This window comes from Amblyomma americanum, unplaced genomic scaffold (genome assembly GCF_052857255.1).
Source record: "Amblyomma americanum isolate KBUSLIRL-KWMA unplaced genomic scaffold, ASM5285725v1 scaffold_58, whole genome shotgun sequence".
NCBI classification, from domain to species: domain Eukaryota; kingdom Metazoa; phylum Arthropoda; class Arachnida; order Ixodida; family Ixodidae; genus Amblyomma; species Amblyomma americanum.
Window position 1 is genome coordinate 95,100 of NW_027526530.1, and position 26,899 is coordinate 121,998.

Genomic DNA, 26,899 nt, shown 5'->3' on the forward strand with positions numbered 1-26,899 from the left:
GGTAACCCACTCCATTCGTCATTCTTCTATCCACACAATACAGTTGAGTGCGCGGCAGAGGTAAAATTGGCTCTCCCAGCGCCACGTGCGGTCAGCTGTGTTGAGAGCAGGAGAAAAAGAAATACCATGGCCTGCGCAGGGATTGAACCTACGACCTTCGCGTTATTAGCACGACGCTCTAACCAACTGAGCTAGCAGGCCAGAACGGTTCACGGAATCAAGGTAACCCACTCCATTCGTCATTCTTCTATCCACACAATACAGTTGAGTGCGCGGCAGAGGTAAAATTGGCTCTCCCAGCGCCACGTACGGTCAGCTGCGTTGAGAGCAGGAGAAAAAGAAATACCATGGCCTGCGCAGGGATTGAACCTACGACCTTCGCGTTATTAGCACGACGCTCTAACCAACTGAGCTAGCAGGCCAGAACGGTTCACGGAATCAAGGTAACCCACTCCATTCGTCATTCTTCTATCCACACAATACAGTTGAGTGCGCGGCAGAGGTAAAATTGGCTCTCCCAGCGCCACGTACGGTCAGCTGCGTTGAGAGCAGGAGAAAAAGAAATACCATGGCCTGCGCAGGGATTGAACCTACGACCTTCGCGGTATTAGCACGACGCTCTAACCAACTGAGCTAGCAGGCCAGAACGGTTCACGGAATCAAGGTAACCCACTCCATTCGTCATTCTTCTATCCACACAATACAGTTGAGTGCGCGGCAGAGGTAAAATTGGCTCTCCCAGCGCCACGTACGGTCAGCTGCGTTGAGAGCAGGAGAAAAAGAAATACCATGGCCTGCGCAGGGATTGAACCTACGACCTTCGCGGTATTAGCACGACGCTCTAACCAACTGAGCTAGCAGGCCAGAACGGTTCACGGAATCAAGGTAACCCACTCCATTCGTCATTCTTCTATCCACACAATACAGTTGAGTGCGCGGCACAGGTAAAATTGGCTCTCCCAGCGCCACGTACGGTCAGCTGTTTTGACACCAGGAGAAAAAGAAATACCATGGCCTGCGCAGGGATTTAACCTACGACCTTCGCGTTATTAGCACGACTCTCTAACCAACTGAGCTAGCAGGCCAGAACGGTTCACGGAATCAAGGTAACCCACTCCATTCGTCATTCTTCTATCCACACAATACAGTTGAGTGCGCGGCGGAGGTAAAATTGGCTCTCCCAGCGCCACGTACGGTCAGCTGCGTTGAGAGCAGGAGAAAAAGAAATACCATGGCCTGCGCAGGGATTGAACCTACGACCTTCGCGTTATTAGCACGACGCTCTAACCAACTGAGCTAGCAGGCCAGAACGGTTCACGGAATCAAGGTAACCCACTCCATTCGTCCTTCTTCTATCCACAAAATACAGTTGAGTGCGCGGCAGAGGTAAAATTGGCTCTCCCAGCGCCACGTACGGTCAGCTGCGTTGAGAGCAGGAGAAAAAGAAATACAATGGCCTGCGCAGGGATTGAACCTACGACCTTCGCGTTATTAGCACGAAGCTCTAACCAACTGAGCTAGCAGGCCAGAAGGGTTCACGGAATCAAGGTAACCCACTCCATTCGTCCTTCTATCCACACAGTACAGTTGAGTGCGCGGCAGAGGTAAAATTGGCTCTCCCAGCGCCACGTACGGTCAGCTGCGTTGAGAGCAGGAGAAAAAGAAATACCATGGCCTGCGCAGGGATTGAACCTACGACCTTCGCGTTATTAGCACGACGCTCTAACCAACTGAGCTAGCAGGCCAGAACGGTTCACGGAATCAAGGTAACCCAATCCATTCGTCCTTCTATCCACACAATACAGTTGAGTGCGCGGCAGAGGTAAAATTGGCTCTCCCAGCGCCACGTACGGTCAGCTGCGTTGAGAGCAGGAGAAAAAGAAATACCATGGCCTGCGCAGGGATTGAACCTACGACCTTCGCGTTATTAGCACGACGCTCTAACCAACTGAGCTAGCAGGCCAGAACGGTTCTCGGAATCAAGGTAACCCAATCCATTCGTCATTCTTCTATCCACACAATACAGTTGAGTGCGCGGCAGAGGTAAAATTGGCTCTCGCAGCGCCACGTACGGTCAGCTGCGTTGAGAGCAGGAGAAAAAGAAATACCATGGCCTGCGCAGGGATTGAACCTACGACCTTCGCGTTATTAGCACGACACTCTAACCAACTGAGCTAGCAGGCCAGAACGGTTCACGGAATCAAGGTAACCCACTCCATTCGTCATTCTTCTATCCACACAATACAGTTGAGTGCGCGGCAGAGGTAAAATTGGCTCTCCCAGCGCCACGTACGGTCAGCTGCGTTGAGAGCAGGAGAAAAAGAAATACCATGGCCTGCGCAGGGATTGAACCTACGACCTTCGCGTTATTAGCACGACGCTCTAACCAACTGAGCTAGCAGGCCAGAAACGGTTCTCGGAATCAAGGTAACCCAATCCATTCGTCATTCTTCTATCCACACAATACAGTTGAGTGCGCGGCAGAGGTAAAATTGGCTCTCCCAGCGCCACGTACGGTCAGCTGCGTTGAGAGCAGGAGAAAAAGAAATACCATGGCCTGCGCAGGGATTGAACCTACGACCTTCGCGTTATTAGCACGACACTCTAACCAACTGAGCTAGCAGGCCAGAACGGTTCACGGAATCAAGGTAACCCACTCCATTCGTCATTCTTCTATCCACACAATACAGTTGAGTGCGCGGCAGAGGTAAAATTGGCTCTCCCAGCGCCACGTACGGTCAGCTGCGTTGAGAGCAGGAGAAAAAGAAATACCATGGCCTGCGCAGGGGATTGAACCTACGACCTTCGCGTTATTAGCACGACGCTCTAACCAACTGAGCTAGCAGGCCAGAACGGTTCTCGGAATCAAGGTAACCCAATCCATTCGTCATTCTTCTATCCACACAATACAGTTGAGTGCGCGGCAGAGGTAAAATTGGCTCTCCCAGCGCCACGTACGGTCAGCTGCGTTGAGAGCAGGAGAAAAAGAAATACCATGGCCTGCGCAGGGATTGAACCTACGACCTTCGCGTTATTAGCACGACACTCTAACCAACTGAGCTAGCAGGCCAGAACGGTTCACGGAATCAAGGTAACCCACTCCATTCGTCATTCTTCTATCCACACAATACAGTTGAGTGCGCGGCAGAGGTAAAATTGGCTCTCCCAGCGCCACGTACGGTCAGCTGCGTTGAGAGCAGGAGAAAAAGAAATACCATGGCCTGCGCAGGGATTGAACCTACGACCTTCGCGTTATTAGCACGACACTCTAACCAACTGAGCTAGCAGGCCAGAACGGTTCACGGAATCAAGGTAACCCACTCCATTCGTCATTCTTCTATCCACACAATACAGTTGAGTGCGCGGCAGAGGTAAAATTGGCTCTCCCAGCGCCACGTACGGTCAGCTGCGTTGAGAGCAGGAGAAAAAGAAATACCATGGCCTGCGCAGGGATTGAACCTACGACCTTCGCGTTATTAGCACGACGCTCTAACCAACTGAGCTAGCAGGCCAGAACGGTTCACGGAATCAAGGTAACCACTCCATTCGTCATTCTTCTATCCACACAATACAGTTGAGTGCGCGGCAGAGGTAAAATTGGCTCTCCCAGCGCCACGTGCGGTCAGCTGCGTTGAGAGCAGGAGAAAAAAGAAATACCATGGCCTGCGCAGGGATTTAACCTACGACCTTCGCGTTATTAGCACGACTCTCTAACCAACTGAGCTAGCAGGCCAGAACGGTTCACGGAATCAAGGTAACCCACTCCATTCGTCATTCTTCTATCCACACAATACAGTTGAGTGCGCGGCAGAGGTAAAATTGGCTCTCCCAGCGCCACGTGCGGTCAGCTGCGTTGAGAGCAGGAGAAAAAGAAATACCATGGCCTGCGCAGGGATTTAACCTACGACCTTCGCGTTATTAGCACGACACTCTAACCAACTGAGCTAGCAGGCCAGAACGGTTCACGGAATCAAGGTAACCCACTCCATTCGTCATTCTTCTATCCACACAATACAGTTGAGTGCGCGGCAGAGGTAAAATTGGCTCTCCCAGTGCCACGTGCGGTCAGCTGCGTTGAGAGCAGGAGAAAAAGAAATACCATGGCCTGCGCAGGGATTGAACCTACGACCTTCGCGTTATTAGCACGACGCTCTAACCAACTGAGCTAGCAGGCCAGAACGGTTCTCGGAATCAAGGTAACCCAATCCATTCGTCATTCTTCTATCCACACAATACAGTTGAGTGCGCGGCAGAGGTAAAATTGGCTCTCCCAGCGCCACGTACGGTCAGCTGCGTTGAGCGCAGGAGAAAAAGAAATACCATGGCCTGCGCAGGGATTGAACCTACGACCTTCGCGTTATTAGCACGACACTCTAACCAACTGAGCTAGCAGGCCAGAACGGTTCACGGAATCAAGGTAACCCACTCCATTCGTCATTCTTCTATCCACACAATACAGTTGAGTGCGCGGCAGAGGTAAAATTGGCTCTCCCAGCGCCACGTACGGTCAGCTGCGTTGAGAGCAGGAGAAAAAGAAATACCATGGCCTGCGCAGGGATTGAACCTACGACCTTCGCGTTATTAGCACGACACTCTAACCAACTGAGCTAGCAGGCCAGAACGGTTCACGGAATCAAGGTAACCCACTCCATTCGTCATTCTTCTATCCACACAATACAGTTGAGTGCGCGGCAGAGGTAAAATTGGCTCTCCCAGCGCCACGTACGGTCAGCTGCGTTGAGAGCAGGAGAAAAAGAAATACCATGGCCTGCGCAGGGATTGAACCTACGACCTTCGCGTTATTAGCACGACGCTCTAACCAACTGAGCTAGCAGGCCAGAACGGTTCACGGAATCAAGGTAACCCACTCCATTCGTCATTCTTCTATCCACACAATACAGTTGAGTGCGCGGCAGAGGTAAAATTGGCTCTCCCAGCGCCACGTGCGGTCAGCTGCGTTGAGAGCAGGAGAAAAAGAAATACCATGGCCTGCGCAGGGATTTAACCTACGACCTTCGCGTTATTAGCACGACTCTCTAACCAACTGAGCTAGCAGGCCAGAACGGTTCACGGAATCAAGGTAACCCACTCCATTCGTCATTCTTCTATCCACACAATACAGTTGAGTGCGCGGCAGAGGTAAAATTGGCTCTCCCAGCGCCACGTGCGGTCAGCTGCGTTGAGAGCAGGAGAAAAAGAAATACCATGGCCTGCGCAGGGATTTAACCTACGTCCTTCGCGTTATTAGCACGACACTCTAACCAACTGAGCTAGCAGGCCAGAACGGTTCACGGAATCAAGGTAACCCACTCCATTCGTCATTCTTCTATCCACACAATACAGTTGAGTGCGCGGCAGAGGTAAAATTGGCTCTCCCAGTGCCACGTGCGGTCAGCTGCGTTGAGAGCAGGAGAAAAAGAAATACCATGGCCTGCGCAGGGATTGAACCTACGACCTTCGCGTTATTAGCACGACTCTCTAACCAACTGAGCTAGCAGGCCAGAACGGTTCACGGAATCAAGGTAACCCACTCCATTCGTCATTCTTCTATCCACACAATACAGTTGAGTGCGCGGTAGAGGTAAAATTGGCTCTCCCAGCGCCACGTACGGTCAGCTGCGTTGAGAGCAGGAGAAAAAGAAATACCATGGCCTGCGCAGGGATTTAACCTACGACCTTCGCGTTATTAGCACGACTCTCTAACCAACTGAGCTAGCAGGCCAGAACGGTTCACGGAATCAAGGTAACCCACTCCATTCGTCATTCTTCTATCCACACAATACAGTTGAGTGCGCGGCAGAGGTAAAATTGGCTCTCCCAGCGCCACGTGCGGTCAGCTGCGTTGAGAGCAGGAGAAAAAGAAATACCATGGCCTGCGCAGGGATTTAACCTACGACCTTCGCGTTATTAGCACGACTCTCTAACCAACTGAGCTAGCAGGCCAGAACGGTTCACGGAATCAAGGTAACCCACTCCATTCGTCATTCTTCTATCCACACAATACAGTTGAGTGCGCGGCAGAGGTAAAATTGGCTCTCCCAGCGCCACGTGCGGTCAGCTGCGTTGAGAGCAGGAGAAAAAGAAATACCATGGCCTGCGCAGGGATTTAACCTACGACCTTCGCGTTATTAGCACGACTCTCTAACCAACTGAGCTAGCAGGCCAGAACGGTTCACGGAATCAAGGTAACCCACTCCATTCGTCCTTCTATCCACACAATACAGTTGAGTGCGCGGCAGAGGTAAAATTGGCTCTCCCAGCGCCACGTGCGGTCAGCTGCGTTGAGAGCAGGAGAAAAAGAAATACCATGGCCTGCGCAGGGATTTAACCTACGACCTTCGCGTTATTAGCACGACTCTCTAACCAACTGAGCTAGCAGGCCAGAACGGTTCACGGAATCAAGGTAACCCACTCCATTCGTCCTTCTATCCACACAATACAGTTGAGTGCGCGGCAGAGGTAAAATTGGCTCTCCCAGCGCCACGTGCGGTCAGCTGCGTTGAGAGCAGGAGAAAAAGAAATACCATGGCCTGCGCAGGGATTGAACCTACGACCTTCGCGTTATTAGCACGACACTCTAACCAACTGAGCTAGCAGGCCAGAACGGTTCACGGAATCAAGGTAACCCACTCCATTCGTCATTCTTCTATCCACACAATACAGTTGAGTGCGCGGCAGAGGTAAAATTGGCTCTCCCAGCGCCACGTGCGGTCAGCTGCGTTGAGAGCAGGAGAAAAAGAAATACCATGGCCTGCGCAGGGATTGAACCTACGACCTTCGCGTTATTAGCACGACTCTCTAACCAACTGAGCTAGCAGGCCAGAACGGTTCACGGAATCAAGGTAACCCAATCCATTCGTCCTTCTATCCACACAATACAGTTGAGTGGGCGGCAGAGGTAAAATTGGCTCTCCCAGCGCCACGTACGGTAAGCTGCATTGAGAGCAGGAGAAAAAGAAATACCATGGCCTGCGCAGGGATTGAACCTACGACCTTCGCGTTATTAGCACGACGCTCTAACCAACTGAGCTAGCAGGCCAGAACGGTTCACGGAATCAAGGTAACCCACTCCATTCGTCCTTCTTCTATCCACACAGTACAGTTGAGTGCGCGGCAGAGGTAAAATTGGCTCTCCCAGCGCCACGTACGGTCAGCTGCGTTGAGAGCAGGAGAAAAAGAAATACCATGGCCTGCGCAGGGATTGAACCTACGACCTTCGCGTTATTAGCACGACTCTCTAACCAACTGAGCTAGCAGGCCAGAACGGTTCACGGAATCAAGGTAACCCAATCCATTCGTCCTTCTATCCACACAATACAGTTGAGTGCGCGGCAGAGGTAAAATTGGCTCTCCCAGCGCCACGTGCGGTCAGCTGCGTTGAGAGCAGGAGAAAAAGAAATACCATGGCCTGCGCAGGGATTGAACCTACGACCTTCGCGTTATTAGCACGACTCTCTAACCAACTGAGCTAGCAGGCCAGAACGGTTCACGGAATCAAGGTAACCCAATCCATTCGTCCTTCTATCCACACAATACAGTTGAGTGCGCGGCAGAGGTAAAATTGGCTCTCCCAGCGCCACGTGCGGTCAGCTGCGTTGAGAGCAGGAGAAAAAGAAATACCATGGCCTGCGCAGGGATTGAACCTACGACCTTCGCGTTATTAGCACGACTCTCTAACCAACTGAGCTAGCAGGCCAGAACGGTTCACGGAATCAAGGTAACCCAATCCATTCGTCCTTCTATCCACACAATACAGTTGAGTGCGCGGCAGAGGTAAAATTGGCTCTCCCAGCGCCACGTACGGTAAGCTGCATTGAGAGCAGGAGAAAAAGAAATACCATGGCCTGCGCAGGGATTGAACCTACGACCTTCGCGTTATTAGCACGACGCTCTAACCAACTGAGCTAGCAGGCCAGAACGGTTCACGGAATCAAGGTAACCCACTCCATTCGTCCTTCTTCTATCCACACAATACAGTTGAGTGCGCGGCAGAGGTAAAATTGGCTCTCCCAGCGCCACGTACGGTAAGCTGCATTGAGAGCAGGAGAAAAAGAAATACCATGGCCTGCGCAGGGATTGAACCTACGACCTTCACGTTATTAGCACGAAGCTCTAACCAACTGAGCTAGCAGGCCAGAACGGTTCACGGAATCAAGGTAACCCACTCCATTCGTCCTTCTTCTATCCACAGAATACAGTTGAGTGCGCGGCAGAGGTAAAATTGGCTCTCCCAGCGCCACGTACGGTCAGCTGCGTTGAGAGCAGGAGAAAAAGAAATACCATGGCCTGCGCAGGGATTGAACCTACGACCTTCGCGTTATTAGCACGAGGCTCTAACCAACTGAGCTAGCAGGCCAGAACGGTTCACGGAATCAAGGTAACCCACTCCATTCGTCACTCTTCTATCCACACAATACAGTTGAGTGCGCGGCAGAGGTAAAATTGGCTCTCCCAGCGCCACGTACGGTCAGCTGTTTTGACAGCAGGAGAAAAAGAAATACCATGGCCTGCGCAGGGATTTAACCTACGACCTTCGCGTTATTAGCACGACTCTCTAACCAACTGAGCTAGCAGGCCAGAACAGTTCACGGAATCAAGGTAACCCACTCCATTCGTCATTCTTCTATCCACACAATACAGTTGAGTGCGCGGCAGAGGTAAAATTGGCTCTCCCAGCGCCACGTACGGTCAGCTGCGTTGAGAGCAGGAGAAAAAGAAATACCATGGCCTGCGCAGGGATTGAACCTACGACCTTCGCGTTATTAGCACGACGCTCTAACCAACTGAGCTAGCAGGCCAGAACGGTTCACGGAATCAAGGTAACCCACTCCATTCGTCACTCTTCTATCCACACAATACAGTTGAGTGCGCGGCAGAGGTAAAATTGGCTCTCCCAGCGCCACGTACGGTCAGCTGTTTTGACAGCAGGAGAAAAAGAAATACCATGGCCTGCTCAGGGATTTAACCTACGACCTTCGCGTTATTAGCACGACTCTCTAACCAACTGAGCTAGCAGGCCAGAACAGTTCACGGAATCAAGGTAACCCACTCCATTCGTCATTCTTCTATCCACACAATACAGTTGAGTGCGCGGCAGAGGTAAAATTGGCTCTCCCAGCGCCACGTACGGTCAGCTGTTTTGACAGCAGGAGAAAAAGAAATACCATGGCCTGCGCAGGGATTTAACCTACGACCTTCGCGTTATTAGCACGACTCTCTAACCAACTGAGCTAGCAGGCCAGAACGGTTCACGGAATCAAGGTAACCCACTCCATTCGTCCTTCTTCTATCCACACAATACAGTTGAGTGCGCGGCAGAGGTAAAATTGGCTCTCCCAGCGCCACGTACGGTCAGCTGCGTTGAGAGCAGGAGAAAAAGAAATACCATGGCCTGCGCAGGGATTGAACCTACGACCTTCACGTTATTAGCACGAAGCTCTAACCAACTGAGCTAGCAGGCCAGAACGGTTCACGGAATCAAGGTAACCCACTCCATTCGTCATTCTTCTATCCACACAATACAGTTGAGTGCGCGGCAGAGGTAAAATTGGCTCTCCCAGCGCCACGTACGGTCAGCTGCGTTGAGAGCAGGAGAAAAAGAAATACCATGGCCTGCGCAGGGATTGAACCTACGACCTTCGCGTTATTAGCACGAGGCTCTAACCAACTGAGCTAGCAGGCCAGAACGGTTCACGGAATCAAGGTAACCCACTCCATTCGTCACTCTTCTATCAACACAATACAGTTGAGTGCGCGGCAGAGGTAAAATTGGCTCTCCCAGCGCCACGTACGGTCAGCTGTTTTGACAGCAGGAGAAAAAGAAATACCATGGCCTGCGCAGGGATTTAACCTACGACCTTCGCGTTATTAGCACGACTCTCTAACCAACTGAGCTAGCAGGCCAGAACAGTTCACGGAATCAAGGTAACCCACTCCATTCGTCATTCTTCTATCCACACAATACAGTTGAGTGCGCGGCAGAGGTAAAATTGGCTCTCCCAGCGCCACGTACGGTCAGCTGCGTTGAGAGCAGGAGAAAAAGAAATACCATGGCCTGCGCAGGGATTGAACCTACGACCTTCGCGTTATTAGCACGACGCTCTAACCAACTGAGCTAGCAGGCCAGAACGGTTCACGGAATCAAGGTAACCCAATCCATTCGTCCTTCTTCTATCCACACAATACAGTTGAGTGCGCGGCAGAGGTAAAATTGGCTCTCCCAGCGCCACGTACGGTCAGCTGCGTTGAGAGCAGGAGAAAAAGAAATACCATGGCCTGCGCAGGGATTGAACCTACGACCTTCGCGTTATTAGCACGACGCTCTAACCAACTGAGCTAGCAGGCCAGAACGGTTCTCGGAATCAAGGTAACCCAATCCATTCGTCATTCTTCTATCCACACAATACAGTTGAGTGCGCGGCAGAGGTAAAATTGGCTCTCCCAGCGCCACGTACGGTCAGCTGCGTTGAGAGCAGGAGAAAAAGAAATACCATGGCCTGCGCAGGGATTGAACCTACGACCTTCGCGTTATTAGCACGACACTCTAACCAACTGAGCTAGCAGGCCAGAACGGTTCTCGGAATCAAGGTAACCCACTCCATTCGTCATTCTTCTATGCACACAATACAGTTGAGTGCGCGGCAGAGGTAAAATTGGCTCTCCCAGCGCCACGTACGGTCAGCTGCGTTGAGAGCAGGAGAAAAAGAAATACCATGGCCTGCGCAGGGATTGAACCTACGACCTTCGCGTTATTAGCACGACACTCTAACCAACTGAGCTAGCAGGCCAGAACGGTTCACGGAATCAAGGTAACCCACTCCATTCGTCATTCTTCTATCCACACAATACAGTTGAGTGCGCGGCAGAGGTAAAATTGGCTCTCCCAGCGCCACGTACGGTCAGCTGCGTTGAGAGCAGGAGAAAAAGAAATACCATGGCCTGCGCAGGGATTGAACCTACGACCTTCGCGTTATTAGCACGACTCTCTAACCAACTGAGCTAGCAGGCCAGAACGGTTCACGGAATCAAGGTAACCCAATTCATTCGTCATTCTTCTATCCACACAATACAGTTGAGTGCGCGGCAGAGGTAAAATTGGCTCTCCCAGCGCCACGTACGGTCAGCTGCGTTGAGAGCAGGAGAAAAAGAAATACCATGGCCTGCGCAGGGATTGAACCTACGACCTTCGCGTTATTAGCACGACTCTCTAACCAACTGAGCTAGCAGGCCAGAACGGTTCACGGAATCAAGGTAACCCACTCCATTCGTCATTCTTCTATCCACACAATACAGTTGAGTGCGCGGCAGAGGTAAAATTGGCTCTCCCAGCGCCACGTACGGTCAGCTGCGTTGAGAGCAGGAGAAAAAGAAATACCATGGCCTGCGCAGGGATTGAACCTACGACCTTCGCGTTATTAGCACGACACTCTAACCAACTGAGCTAGCAGGCCAGAACGGTTCACGGAATCAAGGTAACCCACTCCATTCGTCATTCTTCTATCCACACAATACAGTTGAGTGCGCGGCAGAGGTAAAATTGGCTCTCCCAGCGCCACGTACGGTCAGCTGCGTTGAGAGCAGGAGAAAAAGAAATACCATGGCCTGCGCAGGGATTGAACCTACGACCTTCGCGTTATTAGCACGACACTCTAACCAACTGAGCTAGCAGGCCAGAACGGTTCACGGAATCAAGGTAACCCACTCCATTCGTCATTCTTCTATCCACACAATACAGTTGAGTGCGCGGCAGAGGTAAAATTGGCTCTCCCAGCGCCACGTACGGTCAGCTGCGTTGAGAGCAGGAGAAAAAGAAATACCATGGCCTGCGCAGGGATTGAACCTACGACCTTCGCGTTATTAGCACGACTCTCTAACCAACTGAGCTAGCAGGCCAGAACGGTTCACGGAATCAAGGTAACCCACTCCATTCGTCATTCTTCTATCCACACAATACAGTTGAGTGCGCGGCAGAGGTAAAATTGGCTCTCCCAGCGCCACGTACGGTCAGCTGCGTTGAGAGCAGGAGAAAAAGAAATACCATGGCCTGCGCAGGGATTGAACCTACGACCTTCGCGTTATTAGCACGAAGCTCTAACCAACTGAGCTAGCAGGCCAGAACGGTTCACGGAATCAAGGTAACCCACTCCATTCGTCCTTCTTCTATCCACACACTACAGTTGAGTGCGCGGCAGAGGTAAAATTGGCTCTCCCAGCGCCACGTACGGTCAGCTGCGTTGAGAGCAGGAGAAAAAGAAATACCATGGCTTGCGCAGAGATTGAACCTACGACCTTCGCGTTATTAGCACGACGCTCTAACCAACTGAGCTAGCAGGCCAGAACGGTTCACGGAATCAAGGTAACCCAATCCATTCGTCCTTCTATCCACACAACACAGTTGAGTGCGCGGCAGAGGTAAAATTGGCTCTCCCAGCGCCACGTACGGTCAGCTGCGTTGAGAGCAGGAGAAAAAGAAATACCATGGCCTGCGCAGAGATTGAACCTACGACCTTCGCGTTATTAGCACGACGCTCTAACCAACTGAGCTAGCAGGCCAGAACGGTTCACGGAATCAAGGTAACCCAATCCATTCGTCCTTCTATCCACACAATACAGTTGAGTGCGCGGCAGAGGTAAAATTGGCTCTCCCAGCGCCACGTACGGTCAGCTGCGTTGAGAGCAGGAGAAAAAGAAATACCATGGCCTGCGCAGGGATTGAACCTACGACCTTCGCGTTATTAGCACGACGCTCTAACCAACTGAGCTAGCAGGCCAGAACGGTTCACGGAATCAAGGTAACCCAATCCATTCGTCCTTCTTCTATCCACACAATACAGTTGAGGGCGCGGCAGAGGTAAAATTGGCTCTCCCAGCGCCACGTACGGTCAGCTGCGTTGAGAGCAGGAGAAAAAGAAATACCATGGCCTGCGCAGGGATTGAACCTACGACCTTCGCGTTATTAGCACGACGCTCTAACCAACTGAGCTAGCAGGCCAGAACGGTTCACGGAATCAAGGTAACCCAATCCATTCGTCCTTCTTCTATCCACACAATACAGTTGAGTGCGCGGCAGAGGTAAAATTGGCTCTCCCAGCGCCACGTACGGTCAGCTGCGTTGAGAGCAGGAGAAAAAGAAATACCATGGCCTGCGCAGGGATTGAACCTACGACCTTCGCGTTATTAGCACGACGCTCTAACCAACTGAGCTAGCAGGCCAGAACGGTTCACGGAATCAAGGTAACCCACTCCATTCGTCCTTCTTCTATCCACACAATACAGTTGAGTGCGCGGCAGAGGTAAAATTGGCTCTCCCAGCGCCACGTACGGTCAGCTGCGTTGAGAGCAGGAGAAAAAGAAATACCATGGCCTGCGCAGGGATTGAACCTACGACCTTCGCGTTATTAGCACGACGCTCTAACCAACTGAGCTAGCAGGCCATTTTTTTTCTTTATTGCCGGACTTCGGCAAGAACCACAATACCCAAATACACTTATAGGGCACAATGAACGATACTTAACACTACCCGCCTGGTGGGTTGTGGCTTCGTCATATTAAAACTCAAATCTCTCTAAGCGCCACCAATGGCTCTACTCTTTCGAGCCACTCAGGTGCTTCAGGAGCTATTTTCTGAATTTCATTATACTTATACATACACTCCTGAAAATAGATCCGGGCTGGCCGTGCATCAGGATCGCAATGATATCCTGCCATTCTGGAGCGCCAAATACAGTGGAGTCCTATTAGCATAATAAGGTCGAATGGTGTCCCATCCTCACTCTCTACAGGCAAGTATCGTATTCCATGAGAGCCTAGCGGAAATTCCTTTTTTAAAGTCCTTTGCAAGATGTCCCAGAAGTATACCCCTTCCCAACAATGCAAAAAACGTGGTCTATTGTCTCCGGTTGTTTACAGATTAAACAGTGTGATCCCCAAGGTAGAAATAAATGCTTCCCCTCCAAAAATGTCTTTACTGGTAGTGTTCCGGTATGTAACATAAAGGAGAATGTTTTTGCACTTCGCGGCACCTGCATCGCCTTGACACGCTTAAGTACGTCGCGTCCCTGGCCTCCACTGTATATGGCCCTGTACATAGGTTGTGGAAGAATTACATCGCACAAATCCCTATACAACTTCTTCCTGCTAACAGAAGACAAATACTCATACGAAAACCGAACAGATAGGAATCGAACACTCGCGACAACCTCTCTAAAGTAACCAAAAATACGTCCCGATAAATATTCGGTTGAGACAACAAAATCCGGCAGTGCATTTCCAAGCCTTAATTTGCACACAGTGCGTAAAAACGGATCCCTTACATAACGCACAAAAAAAATTCTGCTTACGACCTGCCTCAGAAATAAGTGCCCCAGACTGAGGCCATCGTCCTGACCCGCATAAACAAATTCGTCCGGCTGCATCGTCCCCAGCCCGCAGCCCACACAAACACGGCAAAGATCCGTGCAATCTCTGTACGTTCATCCTTGCACAATGCAACATTTGCATCGCGTACCACAACCTAGACATAAAAAACAAATTACACATGGTGGCCCTTGCGAAAATTGACAGATGTTGCCCTTTCCACCTTTCAACCTTTTCACGCGTGGCTTGCGTCTGTTCTCTCCAGTACGGTTCGCTACCGCGATAACCGTCTAGTGGGACGCCCAAGTACTTTACTGGGGTCGTCACCCAGGACATGTTCGCAAAATTGTCGAGCTTCGTTGGCCATTCTCCGTGCCAAAACCCCAGGCACTTTGACCAATTCACTTTACTGCCTGTGACTTTAGGGAATTCTTTTACACATGCCACGGCCTCGGTCACCTCTTCCCGATTCACTGTGAACACTGCCACATCACCCGCATAGGCCTGCAACTTAACTTCTGCCGCCTGAAGCTGGAAGCCACGGATTTTTTCATTTTTCATGATATTCAAACACAACGCTTCGATGTATATGCAGAATAGAAGGGGGCTAAGGGGACAACCCTGGCGCACCGAACGCTGCAGGACGATGGGGGCCCCCAAACTCTTATTTACAATTAGTCTTGTCGTGCAGCTCCGGTACGCCAAGGCCAATTCCTCGCGAATAATGGACCCTGCATTTACATGGTCGAGTATGCAGAACAGGATTTCGTGCGAAACACAATCAAATGCTTTCTCAAGATCAAGCTGAAGTATTGCTACACCGCTATTTGTATGATCACAACATTCAAGCACACACCTCGCTCTATGAATATTGGTAACCACGGAGCGCCCCTTGATCCCACACGTCTGGTGAGCACCAACTATATCTCGAATAACTGACTGTAGTCTACGGGCTAAAATCTTCATGAAAACTTTATAATCTACGTTTGTGAGTGCGATAGGGCGTTATGCTGTGACCTGTTGTAACTTTTCTGCTTCATCATATTTAGGAATTAATACAGTGTGGGATGTACCGTAAGACGGAGGCAATTCATTTACTTTGTAATCTTCATTATACACAGCTGTCAGTACTGGCAATATTTCGTGTTTATATGCTTTGTAAAAAGCCGCACTTAATCCATCAGGCCCAGGTGATTTTCCAAGGTTCAAATTTTCTATCGCATGCTCGACCTCTGATGCAGTTATCGACAGCTCCAACCTTTCTTTCTGTTCGTCATCTAATCGCGGTAAAGCGCCAAGAAACGTTTCCTTGAATTCGCTCACATCCACTTCTTGTTTTGCAAACAGCACCTGATAATATTCAAGAAATGCCTTCTAGATATGACCGCTTTCTCCAGATAACGCCCCACCCCCAATCAATCTTTTCAATGTGCTTTCGCTGAGCATGCGCTTTTTCAATTCCTAGCGCTCGTTTTGACGGTGTCTCCCCAGCTGCTACATCTTGCGCCCTAGCCCGCACAAGCGCGCCACCATAGCGTTCTTCTTCGAAGAGTTCAATTTTGTGTTTTATTTTTCTAATGTCGTCGATACATTTTCCCGGCTCTTCGCTTTCTTTTTCGACCAGTTTAGCCAGCAAAGATCTTAAATTTTCTTCCTCACGCTTCTGCTCTTGTCGTATACAGCTTGACCTTTCGATTGCTGTTATATTTATTTGTTGTTTGCAAAGTTCCCACTGCTGCCATACTTTCAGTTCCCCGCCCGTCTCTAATTTCCCGATTTCTTCATTTACTTTCCTGCTAAAGATTTCGTCTGTAATGAGCTTATTATTTAATTTCCACATCTCACAACAAAACTGATTTTCTCTTTTCTTTGTCCCTATCCCACACTCCACTAAACAATGATCAGAAAATGATACCGGTACTACACTGTAGGTACTGCATTTTGAAATAACATCCGGAGACAAATAAATGCGATCTAGCCGTGCATGGCTTGACCGCTGAAAATGTGTGTACCGAACACAACGCTCGCCTTCTAAACATTCCGCCACGTCATCGAGGTTGCACGTCGCTATAACCTCTGAGAGTGCCTGAATGCTTCTGTCCCTAAAAGCCCGTGCACTAGTTTTATCACAACCTCTCAGGACGCAATTGAAGTCACCCATGAAGATCAGGGATTTCTCACAAATTAAGTACTTTTTTAGGCTCTGAAAAAAATATGTCCTTTCATCCACCGCATTTGGAGCGTACACACAAATTATGCGCCAATATGTTTTGTTGTACACGAAGTCAACCAAAACACATCTACCCGATGGACACGCCATATATCCCTGAACCTCAAGTCCCGGTAAATTCTTAACAAAAATGACACAGCCCGCAGACGTGCCTATAGCGTGGGACACTACTGGAAAAAACCTAGACGTGAAACGTCGCACCATGTTCCCGGTCTCATCTTCCCCGTCAATTTTCGTTTCCGGCACTGCCAGGACGTCAATGTCGTGCTCAGTTAAAATTGCGGTATACCTGGCGCTGCTTCTTCTTGCTTGCCAGTCCCCTGACGTTAAGCGTACCGACTTTTATGGGGGACGCAGGAGCCATTTTCATACAGAAGAAAGAGGCCGGGAACGTGGTGCTTACCCTTCCCGTCTAGCGCGTGGCTAGACGACGTCTTTGACACCGGAGCCATCCGGTGCTTGTTCCAGGCCTGGTTGCAGGGGCGGTTTATCGAGGGTTCTCCTCTCCGTCGACACATTAGGTCGTAGTCGGATGGATGGCCGCCGTCCTTGGTCGTTTTTGCCGACGGCTCCTCGACACTGGGGCTGCCGCCTTGTCTCCATCGGTTCCGGTCTGGGCTTGTGGTCTCTTCGCTGGGGCAGGACCACTGGTAGTACGGGCGCTGCTCTTGTCATGGTTCTCGTTCGGAGTCGCTGGCTCGGTTTCTTGGAGCGCTGAGTCGGTTTCTTGGAGCGCCGGCGCGCTTATTTCATCACTCGACGCCTCCATCCCATTTGTCGAAGATTCTGCCCCTTCAGGCTTCCGCCCACCATCGCTGCTAGAGGGTCCCGAAGAGTCCGACGTGCCTGCGTGCTTTTCGGGTTCGCCTATGCTTTTTGGAGATTCTTCGGCTACGGCTACGTCCATTAGGAGTTCCGCAGAGTCGTCTTTCAACACAGCGCCCGTAGCCACCGCATAAGTGCGCACACAGTCGGAATCCGCGTGACCGTACCGCCGACACTTCGTACAGCGGGGAACTTTACATTCACGCTGCACGTGACCCGTACCCTGGCAGCGCAGGAACTACATTGGACGTCCAGGCGCCACAAGAGCCAAATCTCCGGCGACGCGTACCTCGTGTGGTATGTCTTCCACTTTCAGACCGGGCTTCAATTGCAGTTGGACAGTTCTTGTCGTTGAGCTCTTGTCATTGACGCCTTGGATCCGCCACCGCTCTCGCGTAACTTCGGTTACTTTGCCAAAAGCCGCTAATGCGGGTCCGGATGTCGTCGTCGGCCACACCATGAAGCATCCAGTCTAGCCGCAGATTTACCTGTTGGTCTTCCGGGTCGATGATAAACCAGGGACGTCTCTTAACTTGCAGCTCATTGAAGGCGAGCAACTTCTTTGCTGCCTCCGTGCTCCGCAGGGTAACCGCCCACACATGGTTGATTTGGTACGCCCCCAACGCGACCACGTCGGGGAGCGTACCGGTCTCGGCCAGGGCGTCACGGAAATCCTCGACCCGAAACGGCCTCGCTCGCACGTCTCCGTGCAGAAAAACTGTGTTGAAAACAACACGTCCTGTTGGCAGTGTCGGCAAAATGATCTGGTAATCCTTATCTTCACAGTCTTCAATCCTGTTTCCGCGGCCGCCGAAGGCAGCTGTCGCCGCTCCGCTGGAGCCCATGATACTGCGGTCCGATCAGCTCGGCTGCCGGAAGCAGAATGAGCTCAGCTAGCAGGCCAGAACGATTCACGGAATCAAGGTAACCCACTCCATTCGTCCTTCTTCTATCCACACAATACGGTTGCCTGGGCGGCAGAGGTAAAATTGGCCCTCCCTGCGCCACGTACGGTCAGCTGAGTTGAGAGCAGGAGAAAAAAAGACCATGGCCTGCACAGGGATCGAACCTACGACCTTCGCGTTATTAGCACGACGCTCTAACCAACAGAGCTAGCAGGCCAGAACGGTTCACGGGATCAGGGTAACCCACTACATTCGTCCTTCTTCATCCACACAATACGGTAGCGTGGGCGGCAGAGGTAAAATTGGCTCTCCCTGCGTTACGTACGGTAAGCTGTGTTGAGAGCAGGAGAAAAAGAAATACCATGGCCTGCGCAGGGATCGAACCTACGACCTTCGCGTTATTTTTTTTATTGCCGACTTTGACATTCAAAATACACAAGATGAACGATTAAAACGTGTCGGCAGACATTTGCCTGACACGGCATGTTAAATTTTTTTCAGTCTTGCCAAATCATCAAGCACATCGATCCTTTTTGGCTGTTCAGGGAGGGCCTTATACGCCTCTCTAAATCGCACAACATTTTGAATGAAATGTTCCCGTACAGGTTTCACTTGTTCATCTGCATTGTTAAACTCCATTCTGGTTTTCCACAAGCTGTGAAGTCCCAGGAGCATTACTGCATCAAATGGGAAATCATCTGTTTTGTGAAAAGGTAGAAATCTTATGCCATATGCATCTAATGGTAGGTCTTTCTTTAAAGTTCTCTGAAGGACATCCCAGAAAAAAATGGGATCCCAACAGTCCAAAAACACATGTTCAATGGTTTCCGGTTTGTGGCACAGGAAACAGTTTGTTGACCAAGGGACGAAAAGACCGTTATCGTGCATCCATGTTTTCACTGATAAGGTATTAGTGTGGAGTTTAAAGAAAAAGGATTTGATCGCTGGCAATATTGGCATCTTCTTAACTCTTTTAACTACATCAGCTCCTGGGCCTGCAATGTGTGGCAAACGATATATCGGCAGAGGAAGCATTGTGTCCACTAAGTCCACGTACAATTTTTTTTCTTGACATTACACAAATACTCCATGGAAAACCGAACATGCAGCATTCTGTACGCGAGCACAACTTCTTTAAGGTACCCTCTTATCGCACCATTTACATGTACCGAACTTACACTAAGGTTAGGAAGAAGTCGACAAAGCCGTACTTGCATTACGGTCCGGAGGAAGACATTTTCATCCCGTAGGTACATGAAACGCGAGACAACTTGTCTCCAAAATAAATGCGCCAGGCCAAGCCCACCTTTCTTCACAGAAAGAAACAAGTTTGTTCGACTCGTCCTTTCCCAGGTCGAAGCCCAAATAAAAACCGCAAATACACGATGAAGTTTTTGAATGCTTGCCCGGGAAGCACTGAGCACATTCATCACATACCACACTTTAGCAGTAAGGAACAGGCTGCAGATAATGGCACGCGAAAACATCGATAACTGTCTCCCTTGCCATGCATCACTTCTTTCCTTGGCCCTCGATGCTTGGTTAAGCCAGTACGGATCTGGGTCCCGGTAACTATCAAGGGGTACTCCTAAATACAACGCTGGAGTGGTGGACCAGCGCATCCGAGAATAGTGTTCAGGCGTGACGTCCCAGCCACCGTGCCAGAACCCGTTGCTTTTTTCCCAGTTGATCTGAGCTCCAGTGCAGCTAAAAAATTTGTGCACTACGTTCATTACCTCAGAAATACTTTCTGTATTTGCACAAAATACAGCGATGTAATCAGCATAAGCCAAGATTTTTACGTGCGCTGATTGCAGCCTGAAACCCGTTATGCATTCATTATTCCGGATGGCCAAGCAAAGTGGCTCAAGGTACGCCGCGAACAGCAATGGCGAAAGGGGACAACTCTGTCTTACAGAAGATCGCACTTGCAGGCTGCCACTGAGTTCGCCGTTCACAACAATCTGAGTCGTACAAGTTTGCGTATGCCATTCTAACACCTTCTGTTATTATTCGGCCAACATTCGCATGCTCTAGTACGGCAAACAGGACGTCATGAGACACCCGGTCAAAGGCTATTGCCAGATCTAGTTGTATCATCGCCACTCGGTCATCAAAAGAGTCTCAGCATTCTAGTATGGACCGCGCCACGTGTATGTTCGTAGCGATACTTCGACCTTTTATGCCACACGTTTGGTGCGTGCCTACAATCGATGTTATAACACTCTGCAGTCTCTTCGCCAACACCTTCATGAAAATCTTGTAGTCGACGTTTGTGAGGCTTATCGGGCGATAAGACCCCACCATCATGAGCTTTTCAGCATCATCGGGTTTAGGAATGAGCATTATGTGCGAAGTTGTGAAGGACAGCGGAACACGTATTTTCTCATAACTTTCAACGACAATGGCTTGCAGTATCTGGGCTATTGCAGTTTTGAAAGCTTTGTAGAAAGCTGCTCCCAGGCCGTCGGGGCCAGGAGCTTTACCGGTTGGCAATGCATATATCGCGTTCTCTATTTCTTGCAAGGAAATCGTCTGTTCGAGCCGTATATTGAATTCTTCGTCAAGTTTCGGCATAAGTGGTTGAAATTCGCAATGGAAGCCCCTTTCCGCTTTCCGCGAATGACCCAGCATATCTTTGAAGTGATCACAGATTGTTTCCTTGATTACGCCACTGTCTGCCGAAACCCCTGCCCCAGTGTTTATTTGTCGTATTTGCTTTCGGCACGAGTATCGTTTTTCATCGGATATCGCTCGTTTTGTTGGTGTTTCCCCTGCCCATAGCTGCTCAGTTCGCGCCCGAATAACTGCCGCAGTATACTTATCGGCGTCCATTTTTTCCAGCTGGGCTTTGACATCCCTGATTTCATTAAAGCATGTGCCTGGTTGTGCGCTTTCTATACACGTGAGGTATTCAAGCTGTTCACGAAGCTCTGCTTCCTTTTGTTTCTCGGCATATTTCAACTGTGTACCTTTTTCAATCGGTCTTATTTTTACCCTTTGCTTAAACTCCTCCCACTCTGCAGCGAAGTTCGACGGTTGCGCTGTAATTAGCTTATCTAGTTCTTGCTTTAATTCCTCAGCGAATCCTGCGTCCTCCAACAACTTATTATTTAATTTCCATAAATGCCAATTAAACCGCTTTTTGCTCTGCTGCCTGCCAAAGGTTGTAATCACTAGGGCGTGGTCACTGAAAGCCACAGGTCTTACATCATACAATGTGCATAGTGAAAAAAGTTCTGCCGACACATACACTGTGTGCAATCGGGCATGGCTATTGCCCTGAAAATGGGTATACCGTGTACAAGGGCCATTGGTGAAAACACCTCCAATATCTTCTAAATTATGGCCATGGACCAGTTCGTTCATGACATCAGCACTCCTATCTCTCAAAAACGAACTTCTTGCACGATCGGTAGCCTGACAGACGCAGTTGAAATCGCCCAGTAGAATTAGTACTTTGTCACAGTTTAGGTATGTCTCAAAGCGGTCAAAAAACACTCTTCGCTCGGACTCCGCATTTGGTGCATACACACAAAAAACTCGGAACTTAACGCCAGAGTACAAAGAATCAACGTCAAGAAGACGGCCGCTATCACACGAGAAAAGTGACTGCACCGTAATACCGAGATTATTGCGAAGAAAAAGTACGCAGCCGCCAGAGGCACCTACAGAATGACACACACATACTTCAAAGTGCGTACGGAAAACGGACACCATACGTTCTGTAGCTTCGTGGCTTTCAATTTTAGTTTCTTGTATTGGAACTACGTGCAGATCGTTGTCTAGAACAAGGCGACTGAGCTGGCAGTGTCGCCTTCTTGCTGCCAGGCCTCGCACGTTTAAAGTGGCTACACGCAATGCTTCAGTTAAAATGAGAGCCATATCGAGAAAAAAAAATGCCTTATTTTATGGTGTCTGCCTTCGCGCCACGCCTAAAAAAAAAAAATCCCCAGACCCCAGAACGGGCTCTAGGCATGAAACTACGGAGGCGGTTTCCCCGCCTGCCGTGTTTCGGACGAAGTGTTCGGCCGCGGATTCAAGGTCGGCCGCCTCATACCTGCGGCTTTGGACGGCGGCTCGTCTCCGCCATTGCCGTCCTGTTGAAGCGCCGTGCTCTCACCGTCGTCGTGCGGGCGCTTTCCCGCCGCTAGGTTAGCCTCCCCGGAAGACATGTCCATGCTCACAGGGTCAGGAGGAATGGAAGGAGCCTCAGTAGCGACTGGGGATTTCACCTCGCCCTCCGACCTCGGCCCTGCGCCCTGGCGAGGCGCTGGTTCACATATGGTTACGCCCTCCTCAGCAACAATTTTGTCCGGTTGCGATGTCTCCACGGCATTCGTCTCGCCCGCCGCTGTCGCAGTCGTAGCGGCAGACGTCTCTTCCATATCCGCCGCGTCCATGAGCAAGGCTGAAGCGTCCTGAGTGTTAACGGACCCGGTGACTTTTGCGTAGGTACGCTCGCACTGGCTGTCCTCAGGGCCGAACCGTAGACAAGCACCGCACCGCGGTATGCGGCACTCCCGGCGTATGTGGCCCGTGCCACGGCAGCGAAGGCAGGCCGGAGCCCTGCCCGGCACGACCACGAGAGCCAGCTCACCGGCGACGCTCACCTGGTGCGGAATTTCGTAAAGCTTCACTCCCGGTTTCAGCATCAGGGTGACGAGCCTTGTAGTGGAGCCTTTGTCTGCCATACCCTGCACTCGCCACCGCTCGAGGGCAACGTCAGTCACCTTGCCAAATGCCGCGAAGGCGAGCTTCACGTCGTCGTCAGGAACACTGTGCAAAAGCCAGTGGACTTTCATGCGCACGTCTTGGTTAGCTGGGTCGATGACGAGACACCGGCACTTTTTCACAACCAGCTCACCAGCACTGTTTTTTTCATGGCGTCTTCATCCTTAAACGTAACCGCCCACACGTGGCTCATCCTGTAGGCTCCGATGGCGATTACTTCCGGCAGGAGCGATAACTCAACAAGAACATCGCGGAAATCTTCCACCCGGTATGGGCGTGCCCTGATATCACAGTGCAAAAAAACTGTGTTGGCAACGAAACGCTCTGTAGGCAAACTCGGTAGAAGTACCTGGTATTCAGCACCTGTCGAAGAAAAAGCACCAAATGACATGTTTCCGCGGCCCTGCTGGGCCGCTGACGCCGCTCCGACGGAGCTCATGATAACGCGTCCGTTCGCTAGCGCGGCCGGAAGCAGAATCCCCACTGAGCAAGCAGGCCAGAACGGTTCACGGAATCAAGGTAACCCACTCCATTCGCTCTTCTTCTACGCACACAATACGGTTGCGTGGGCGGCAGAGGTAAAATTGGCTCTCCCTGCGCAACGTACGGTCAGATGCGTTGAGAGCAGGAGAAAAAGAAATACCATGGCCTGCGCAGGGATCGAAACTAGGACCTTCGCGTTATTAGCACGACACTCTAACCAACTGAGCTAGCAGGCCAGAACGGTTCACGGGATCAAGGTAACCCACTCCATTCGTCCTTCTTCTATCCACACAATACGGTTGCGTGGGCGGCAGAGGTAAAATTGGCTCTACCTGCGCAACGTACGGTCAGCAGCGTTGAGAGCAGGAGAAAAAGAAATACCATGGCCTGCACAGGGATCGAACCTAGGACCTTCGCGTTATTAGCACGACGCTCTAACCAACTGAGCTAGCAGGCCAGAACGGTTCACGGGATCAAGGTAACCCACTCCATTCGTCCTTCTTCTATCCACACAATACGGTTGCGTGGGCGGCAGAGGTAAAATTGGCTCTCCCTGCGCAACGTACGGTCAGCTGCGTTGAGAGCAGGAGAAAAAGAAATACCATGGCCTGCGCAGGGATCGAACCTAGGACCTTCGCGTTATTAGCACGACGCTCTAACCAACTGAGCTAGCAGGCCAGAACGGTTCACGGGATCAAGGTAACCCACTCCATTCGTCCTTCTTCTATCCACACAATACGGTTGCGTGGGCGGCAGAGGTAAAATTGGCTCTCCCTGCGCAACGTACGGTCAGCTGCGTTGAGAGCAGGAGAAAAAGAAATACCATGGCCTGCGCAGGGATCGAACCTAGGACCTTCGCGTTATTAGCACGACGCTCTAACCAACTGAGCTAGCACGCGTTATTAGCACGACGCTCTAACCAACTGAGCTAGCAGGCCAGAACGGTTCACGGGATCAAGGTAACCCACTCCATTCGTCCTTCTTCTATCCACACAATACGGTTGCGTGGGCGGCAGAGGTAAAATTGGCTCTCCCTGCGCAACGTACGGTCAGCTGCGTTGAGAGCAGGAGAAAAAGAAATACCATGGCCTGCGCAGGGATCGAACCTAGGAACTTCGCGTTATTAGCACGACGCTCTAACCAACTGAGCTAGCACGCGTTATTAGCACGACGCTCTAACCAACTGAGCTAGCAGGCCAGAACGTCTCACGGAATCAAGGTAACCCACTCCATTCGTCCTTCTTCTATCCACACAATACGGTTGCGTGGGCGGCAGAGGTAAAATTGGCTCTCCCTGCGCAACGTACGGTCAGCTGCGTTGAGAGCAGGAGAAAAAGAAATACCATGGCCTGCGCAGGGATCGAACCTAGGACCTTCGCGTTATTAGCACGACGCTCTAACCAACTGAGCTAGCACGCGTTATTAGCACGACGCTCTAACCAACTGAGCTAGCAGGCCAGAACGTCTCACGGAATCAAGGTAACCCACTCCATTCGTCCTTCTTCTATCCACACAATACGGTTGCGTGGGCGGCAGAGGTAAAATTGGCTCTCCCTGCGCAACGTACGGTCAACTGCGTTGAGAGCAGGAGAAAAAGAAATACCATGGCCTGCACAGGGATCGAACCTAGGACCTTCGCGTTATTAGCACGACGCTCTAACCAACTGAGCTAGCAGGCCAGAACGGTTCACGGGATCAAGGTAACCCACTCCATTCGTCCTTCTTCTATCCACACAATACGGTTGCGTGGGCGGCAGAGGTAAAATTGGCTCTCCCTGCGCAACGTACGGTCAGCTGCGTTGAGAGCAGGAGAAAAAGAAATACCATGGCCTGCGCAGGGATCGAACCTAGGACCTTCGCGTTATTAGCACGACGCTCTAACCAACTGAGCTAGCAGGCCAGAACGGTTCACGGGATCAAGGTAACCCACTCCATTCGTCCTTCTTCTATCCACACAATACGGTTGCGTGGGCGGCAGAGGTAAAATTGGCTCTCCCTGCGCAACGTACGGTCAGCTGCGTTGAGAGCAGGAGAAAAAGAAATACCATGGCCTGCGCAGGGATCGAACCTAGGACCTTCGCGTTATTAGCACGACGCTCTAACCAACTGAGCTAGCACGCGTTATTAGCACGACGCTCTAACCAACTGAGCTAGCAGGCCAGAACGGTTCACGGGATCAAGGTAACCCACTCCATTCGTCCTTCTTCTATCCACACAATACGGTTGCGTGGGCGGCAGAGGTAAAATTGGCTCTCCCTGCGCAACGTACGGTCAGCTGCGTTGAGAGCAGGAGAAAAAGAAATACCATGGCCTGCGCAGGGATCGAACCTAGGAACTTCGCGTTATTAGCACGACGCTCTAACCAACTGAGCTAGCACGCGTTATTAGCACGACGCTCTAACCAACTGAGCTAGCAGGCCAGAACGTCTCACGGAATCAAGGTAACCCACTCCATTCGTCCTTCTTCTATCCACACAATACGGTTGCGTGGGCGGCAGAGGTAAAATTGGCTCTCCCTGCGCAACGTACGGTCAGCTGCGTTGAGAGCAGGAGAAAAAGAAATACCATGGCCTGCGCAGGGATCGAACCTAGGAACTTCGCGTTATTAGCACGACGCTCTAACCAACTGAGCTAGCACGCGTTATTAGCACGACGCTCTAACCAACTGAGCTAGCAGGCCAGAACGTCTCACGGAATCAAGGTAACCCACTCCATTCGTCCTTCTTCTATCCACACAATACGGTTGCGTGGGCGGCAGAGGTAAAATTGGCTCTCCCTGCGCAACGTACGGTCAGCTGCGTTGAGAGCAGGAGAAAAAGAAATACCATGGCCTGCGCAGGGATCGAACCTAGGACCTTCGCGTTATTAGCACGACGCTCTAACCAACTGAGCTAGCACGCGTTATTAGCACGACGCTCTAACCAACTGAGCTAGCAGGCCAGAACGGTTCACGGGATCAAGGTAACCCACTCCATTCGTCCTTCTTCTATCCACACAATACGGTTGCGTGGGCGGCAGAGGTAAAATTGGCTCTCCCTGCGCAACGTACGGTCAGCTGCGTTGAGAGCAGGAGAAAAAGAAATACCATGGCCTGCGCAGGGATCGAACCTAGGAACTTCGCGTTATTAGCACGACGCTCTAACCAACTGAGCTAGCACGCGTTATTAGCACGACGCTCTAACCAACTGAGCTAGCAGGCCAGAACGTCTCACGGAATCAAGGTAACCCACTCCATTCGTCCTTCTTCTATCCACACAATACGGTTGCGTGGGCGGCAGAGGTAAAATTGGCTCTCCCTGCGCAACGTACGGTCAACTGCGTTGAGAGCAGGAGAAAAAGAAATACCATGGCCTGCGCAGGGATCGAA

The 26,899-nt window shown here is 50.9% G+C and overlaps 37 non-coding genes across 37 annotated transcripts; all 37 read right to left on the reverse strand.

Moving 5' to 3' along the window:
* Positions 1-127: 127 nt before the first annotated feature.
* On the reverse strand, positions 128-201 carry TRNAI-AAU (transfer RNA isoleucine (anticodon AAU)). The gene has a single exon. It is a non-coding gene; the product is annotated as a tRNA-Ile (tRNA).
* A 147-nt stretch (positions 202-348) lies between these two features.
* On the reverse strand, positions 349-422 carry TRNAI-AAU (transfer RNA isoleucine (anticodon AAU)). Its single transcript has one exon. It is a non-coding gene; the product is annotated as a tRNA-Ile (tRNA).
* A 147-nt stretch (positions 423-569) lies between these two features.
* TRNAI-AAU (transfer RNA isoleucine (anticodon AAU)) lies at positions 570-643 on the reverse strand. The gene has a single exon. It is a non-coding gene; the product is annotated as a tRNA-Ile (tRNA).
* Positions 644-790: 147 nt separating this feature from the next.
* TRNAI-AAU (transfer RNA isoleucine (anticodon AAU)) lies at positions 791-864 on the reverse strand. The gene has a single exon. It is a non-coding gene; the product is annotated as a tRNA-Ile (tRNA).
* A 368-nt stretch (positions 865-1,232) lies between these two features.
* TRNAI-AAU (transfer RNA isoleucine (anticodon AAU)) lies at positions 1,233-1,306 on the reverse strand. The gene has a single exon. It is a non-coding gene; the product is annotated as a tRNA-Ile (tRNA).
* A 147-nt stretch (positions 1,307-1,453) lies between these two features.
* On the reverse strand, positions 1,454-1,527 carry TRNAI-AAU (transfer RNA isoleucine (anticodon AAU)). The gene has a single exon. It is a non-coding gene; the product is annotated as a tRNA-Ile (tRNA).
* Positions 1,528-1,671: 144 nt separating this feature from the next.
* On the reverse strand, positions 1,672-1,745 carry TRNAI-AAU (transfer RNA isoleucine (anticodon AAU)). The gene has a single exon. It is a non-coding gene; the product is annotated as a tRNA-Ile (tRNA).
* A 144-nt stretch (positions 1,746-1,889) lies between these two features.
* TRNAI-AAU (transfer RNA isoleucine (anticodon AAU)) lies at positions 1,890-1,963 on the reverse strand. Its single transcript has one exon. It is a non-coding gene; the product is annotated as a tRNA-Ile (tRNA).
* A 147-nt stretch (positions 1,964-2,110) lies between these two features.
* On the reverse strand, positions 2,111-2,184 carry TRNAI-AAU (transfer RNA isoleucine (anticodon AAU)). The gene has a single exon. It is a non-coding gene; the product is annotated as a tRNA-Ile (tRNA).
* A 147-nt stretch (positions 2,185-2,331) lies between these two features.
* TRNAI-AAU (transfer RNA isoleucine (anticodon AAU)) lies at positions 2,332-2,405 on the reverse strand. Its single transcript has one exon. It is a non-coding gene; the product is annotated as a tRNA-Ile (tRNA).
* Positions 2,406-2,553: 148 nt separating this feature from the next.
* Positions 2,554-2,627, reverse strand: TRNAI-AAU (transfer RNA isoleucine (anticodon AAU)). Its single transcript has one exon. It is a non-coding gene; the product is annotated as a tRNA-Ile (tRNA).
* A 369-nt stretch (positions 2,628-2,996) lies between these two features.
* TRNAI-AAU (transfer RNA isoleucine (anticodon AAU)) lies at positions 2,997-3,070 on the reverse strand. The gene has a single exon. It is a non-coding gene; the product is annotated as a tRNA-Ile (tRNA).
* Positions 3,071-3,217: 147 nt separating this feature from the next.
* TRNAI-AAU (transfer RNA isoleucine (anticodon AAU)) lies at positions 3,218-3,291 on the reverse strand. Its single transcript has one exon. It is a non-coding gene; the product is annotated as a tRNA-Ile (tRNA).
* Positions 3,292-3,438: 147 nt separating this feature from the next.
* On the reverse strand, positions 3,439-3,512 carry TRNAI-AAU (transfer RNA isoleucine (anticodon AAU)). The gene has a single exon. It is a non-coding gene; the product is annotated as a tRNA-Ile (tRNA).
* Positions 3,513-4,101: 589 nt separating this feature from the next.
* TRNAI-AAU (transfer RNA isoleucine (anticodon AAU)) lies at positions 4,102-4,175 on the reverse strand. The gene has a single exon. It is a non-coding gene; the product is annotated as a tRNA-Ile (tRNA).
* Positions 4,176-4,322: 147 nt separating this feature from the next.
* TRNAI-AAU (transfer RNA isoleucine (anticodon AAU)) lies at positions 4,323-4,396 on the reverse strand. The gene has a single exon. It is a non-coding gene; the product is annotated as a tRNA-Ile (tRNA).
* A 147-nt stretch (positions 4,397-4,543) lies between these two features.
* TRNAI-AAU (transfer RNA isoleucine (anticodon AAU)) lies at positions 4,544-4,617 on the reverse strand. The gene has a single exon. It is a non-coding gene; the product is annotated as a tRNA-Ile (tRNA).
* Positions 4,618-4,764: 147 nt separating this feature from the next.
* On the reverse strand, positions 4,765-4,838 carry TRNAI-AAU (transfer RNA isoleucine (anticodon AAU)). Its single transcript has one exon. It is a non-coding gene; the product is annotated as a tRNA-Ile (tRNA).
* Positions 4,839-6,526: 1,688 nt separating this feature from the next.
* On the reverse strand, positions 6,527-6,600 carry TRNAI-AAU (transfer RNA isoleucine (anticodon AAU)). The gene has a single exon. It is a non-coding gene; the product is annotated as a tRNA-Ile (tRNA).
* Positions 6,601-6,965: 365 nt separating this feature from the next.
* TRNAI-AAU (transfer RNA isoleucine (anticodon AAU)) lies at positions 6,966-7,039 on the reverse strand. Its single transcript has one exon. It is a non-coding gene; the product is annotated as a tRNA-Ile (tRNA).
* An 801-nt stretch (positions 7,040-7,840) lies between these two features.
* TRNAI-AAU (transfer RNA isoleucine (anticodon AAU)) lies at positions 7,841-7,914 on the reverse strand. The gene has a single exon. It is a non-coding gene; the product is annotated as a tRNA-Ile (tRNA).
* A 368-nt stretch (positions 7,915-8,282) lies between these two features.
* Positions 8,283-8,356, reverse strand: TRNAI-AAU (transfer RNA isoleucine (anticodon AAU)). Its single transcript has one exon. It is a non-coding gene; the product is annotated as a tRNA-Ile (tRNA).
* A 368-nt stretch (positions 8,357-8,724) lies between these two features.
* TRNAI-AAU (transfer RNA isoleucine (anticodon AAU)) lies at positions 8,725-8,798 on the reverse strand. Its single transcript has one exon. It is a non-coding gene; the product is annotated as a tRNA-Ile (tRNA).
* Positions 8,799-9,608: 810 nt separating this feature from the next.
* TRNAI-AAU (transfer RNA isoleucine (anticodon AAU)) lies at positions 9,609-9,682 on the reverse strand. Its single transcript has one exon. It is a non-coding gene; the product is annotated as a tRNA-Ile (tRNA).
* Positions 9,683-10,050: 368 nt separating this feature from the next.
* TRNAI-AAU (transfer RNA isoleucine (anticodon AAU)) lies at positions 10,051-10,124 on the reverse strand. The gene has a single exon. It is a non-coding gene; the product is annotated as a tRNA-Ile (tRNA).
* Positions 10,125-10,271: 147 nt separating this feature from the next.
* TRNAI-AAU (transfer RNA isoleucine (anticodon AAU)) lies at positions 10,272-10,345 on the reverse strand. The gene has a single exon. It is a non-coding gene; the product is annotated as a tRNA-Ile (tRNA).
* A 147-nt stretch (positions 10,346-10,492) lies between these two features.
* TRNAI-AAU (transfer RNA isoleucine (anticodon AAU)) lies at positions 10,493-10,566 on the reverse strand. The gene has a single exon. It is a non-coding gene; the product is annotated as a tRNA-Ile (tRNA).
* Positions 10,567-10,713: 147 nt separating this feature from the next.
* On the reverse strand, positions 10,714-10,787 carry TRNAI-AAU (transfer RNA isoleucine (anticodon AAU)). The gene has a single exon. It is a non-coding gene; the product is annotated as a tRNA-Ile (tRNA).
* Positions 10,788-11,376: 589 nt separating this feature from the next.
* TRNAI-AAU (transfer RNA isoleucine (anticodon AAU)) lies at positions 11,377-11,450 on the reverse strand. Its single transcript has one exon. It is a non-coding gene; the product is annotated as a tRNA-Ile (tRNA).
* Positions 11,451-11,597: 147 nt separating this feature from the next.
* TRNAI-AAU (transfer RNA isoleucine (anticodon AAU)) lies at positions 11,598-11,671 on the reverse strand. Its single transcript has one exon. It is a non-coding gene; the product is annotated as a tRNA-Ile (tRNA).
* A 368-nt stretch (positions 11,672-12,039) lies between these two features.
* Positions 12,040-12,113, reverse strand: TRNAI-AAU (transfer RNA isoleucine (anticodon AAU)). Its single transcript has one exon. It is a non-coding gene; the product is annotated as a tRNA-Ile (tRNA).
* Positions 12,114-12,696: 583 nt separating this feature from the next.
* TRNAI-AAU (transfer RNA isoleucine (anticodon AAU)) lies at positions 12,697-12,770 on the reverse strand. Its single transcript has one exon. It is a non-coding gene; the product is annotated as a tRNA-Ile (tRNA).
* Positions 12,771-12,917: 147 nt separating this feature from the next.
* TRNAI-AAU (transfer RNA isoleucine (anticodon AAU)) lies at positions 12,918-12,991 on the reverse strand. The gene has a single exon. It is a non-coding gene; the product is annotated as a tRNA-Ile (tRNA).
* Positions 12,992-13,138: 147 nt separating this feature from the next.
* Positions 13,139-13,212, reverse strand: TRNAI-AAU (transfer RNA isoleucine (anticodon AAU)). Its single transcript has one exon. It is a non-coding gene; the product is annotated as a tRNA-Ile (tRNA).
* Positions 13,213-13,359: 147 nt separating this feature from the next.
* TRNAI-AAU (transfer RNA isoleucine (anticodon AAU)) lies at positions 13,360-13,433 on the reverse strand. Its single transcript has one exon. It is a non-coding gene; the product is annotated as a tRNA-Ile (tRNA).
* A 10,703-nt stretch (positions 13,434-24,136) lies between these two features.
* Positions 24,137-24,210, reverse strand: TRNAI-AAU (transfer RNA isoleucine (anticodon AAU)). Its single transcript has one exon. It is a non-coding gene; the product is annotated as a tRNA-Ile (tRNA).
* A 1,148-nt stretch (positions 24,211-25,358) lies between these two features.
* On the reverse strand, positions 25,359-25,432 carry TRNAI-AAU (transfer RNA isoleucine (anticodon AAU)). The gene has a single exon. It is a non-coding gene; the product is annotated as a tRNA-Ile (tRNA).
* Between the last annotated feature and the right edge of the window lie 1,467 nt (positions 25,433-26,899).